Below are 2,570 nucleotides of genomic sequence, written 5' to 3'. Positions count from 1 at the left end.
AGGGTGCTATCAACAGAAACTGTGGTAGCCCCCGAGTTAACCGCGCCAACTCCGTCGGCTGCCATGCCGCCCGTTGCTGACCAGGCGGTCCTGGGGCTGCCTGCTGGAGTAGCGGGTACAACGAAGGAGGTGTCACCAATACTTGCTACTGGTACCTTGCTGTCCAATGTGATCGCCAGTGGTAAGCGTTGTCCCTTCCGATTGTTTTCATTTGAGTAGTACTGTAGTCTGGACTTTGGTTTTGTATGTCTTGGTGAGAAGATAGTGCCGGCGGCTGTTCCCGCGGCTCCGAATACTCGGCCGCCTGTCGCTGAGAAGAAGCGTGTGCGACTGCCGCCACGTTCAACCCGGTGAGCCTTCTTTTCTTTTTGAATGACGTTGAAGTGTTTTGAACTCATGTAGTAACACTTTTGTGGTGCAGAGATGCAGAGGAAACTATTCCTGTAGAGACAGGGGTAGTGCTGGATCCCGCGACTACAACATCTATTCCTCTGGAGGACTTCATTGTTGAAGAGGTACCTAAGGTTGACGCCGGCCGTCTTGGAGCTACTATGTCAATGCTGCAAGACGTAATTCGTTCGGTGGAGGTTCCCGCCGCTGCGTCGGGCTCAGGAGGCGCTGCTTTGTCATCATCTACTGGCGGATCGCTGGTCATAGTAGATATTGGAAAAGCCAAACAAACGACTGCTCCAGGTAAGTGCCTGCAGTTTGTTTATTGTAGTCGTAGTCCATAGCTGACATGGTAAATGTTGTAGGTGCTGCTCTGGGTACGATTCCTCATCTTGTGGAGAGTACCCAAAGGTCAGTACTCAGTCTGCCTTCTGACTTGGAGTTCCAGAGGGCCATTGATGTTTTCCAGGGCTTCCAGGTAGATATTGTTGATGTTATTGCATGACCTGAGTAGTTTGTGAGGCTTGAAACTCACCACACCATACTCGGATTTTTTCAGGAAAGAAGCCATCAGCTGGAGCAGGAATGCGCCCGACTGACAGAAGCTCTTCGGGCTCATGAAGTCGGGGCGAAGTCCTTTGTCGTGGAACGCGCGAATCACGCCGTTCTGCAGGAGAAACTGGAGAGCCGCTACAAGTCCTTGAACAAGAAGTATCAAGGTAAGCATTGCGACTACTTTGGGTGTGTCCAACTGTAGTTGGCTGTGGCCTGAGTTCTTTGCTTTGTAGAGCTCAAGAAGCAGGAAGCGGCTGCAAGGAGCCAAGTTATCGATTGGAGGAACGCTCATGACCGAGTGGCAGATGAAGCCGAACATCTTCGGGCCGCGCTCACGGAAGCACAGGCTGCTTGTGAGCATCAGCGGGACCGAAAGATGCAAAATGGCGTGATGCTTGCCATGGCCATGGTGGCATGCAAAAATCATTCCCAGACCTTGGGAACACTTCGGGGCGAACTCCAACAGCTGTCTAGAGTGGCCGAAGACTTGGTGAATGCCATAGCCCCTGTGGAGGAAGGCGCAGGACCGCAATCGCTAGTAGAGCGACTAAAAGCTGCCCCGAGTAAAGTGGCGGGCTTTGCAAGACTGTTTGCAAACAGGCTCTTGCGGTTGTGAAGTCCTACTACCCAAGGGCAGACTTGGCGGCAGCTGGTGATGGCGTGGCTCGCAACTGCACAGAGGAAGCCTATGCGCAGTACCTCGAGGAGGCGGAGCCTATTGCATCCAAAATGTCGGAGTTTGTCTCTTTAGAAGAGTTTTGAGCTGTTTGTGTACTCTTGTATTCGAGTACATTGACATTGTAAAATGCCAAGCCTTTGAATTTGTTGTCGTTGTCTTGCAAAGAGTAGTTTTTGTTTACTACATTTTGTCGACTCCCAAAGTATTGCAACTCGGCTGGGCCCGACCCTCCGGAAAGGGGATTCGTCTCGCCCGACCTTGAATTTTGGGGTCGACTAAGCCTGACCCCTTCGAGGGTGAAAACTCCTCGCCCGACCCTTGGTCCCGGGGTCGGAGGCGCCCGACCCTTCGAGGGTGGAACTCCGCCTCGCCCGACCTTTGGTACTGGGGTCGGAGTAGTCGAAGCCCCCGACATGTAGGCTATGCTTGGCTTGTAGTAGTCCCGAGTGTCAAGTAGTCGTAGTGCTGTTTGAGTACTCGTCTTCTGGGGGACAGGTGTACTGTACTCGTCTGTCCTTTGTTGATGTACGGGTGTACTGTGCTCTTTTGTCCTTTGCGGATGCACGGGTGTACTGTGCTCCTTTGTCCGTTGCGGCATGAGTGCAGTCACATGGGCATTGGCAGGAGTCATCAGACTCATTGATCACGGGTGCATAGTAACTCTTGAGCGGGTGGTAGTTGGAGCTTTCGGCTATAAATAGGGCCATCTGGTGGACGAACCAACTCAAGCTCCTGAGTAGCGATGGATTGCCTGCGGTTGCTTCTGTTTGAGTGTAGAGAGCCATCAAAGAGTGCACCGGTGCTAGAAGATTCCTCGTAGATTGAGGCCACCTTCGCTCCACAGACTCCTGCGCTCGTAGGGATAGCCGCGATGCTAGAAGAATCCTCGTAGGAGGTTTCCTCGCACGCCTCATCTTGCAGCTCGTAATCCAGTGGAGTACGTGCT

This window comes from Setaria viridis, chromosome 6, assembly GCF_005286985.2.
Source record: "Setaria viridis chromosome 6, Setaria_viridis_v4.0, whole genome shotgun sequence".
Classification (NCBI taxonomy): domain Eukaryota; kingdom Viridiplantae; phylum Streptophyta; class Magnoliopsida; order Poales; family Poaceae; genus Setaria; species Setaria viridis.
This window is presented reverse-complemented; position numbering follows the sequence as displayed.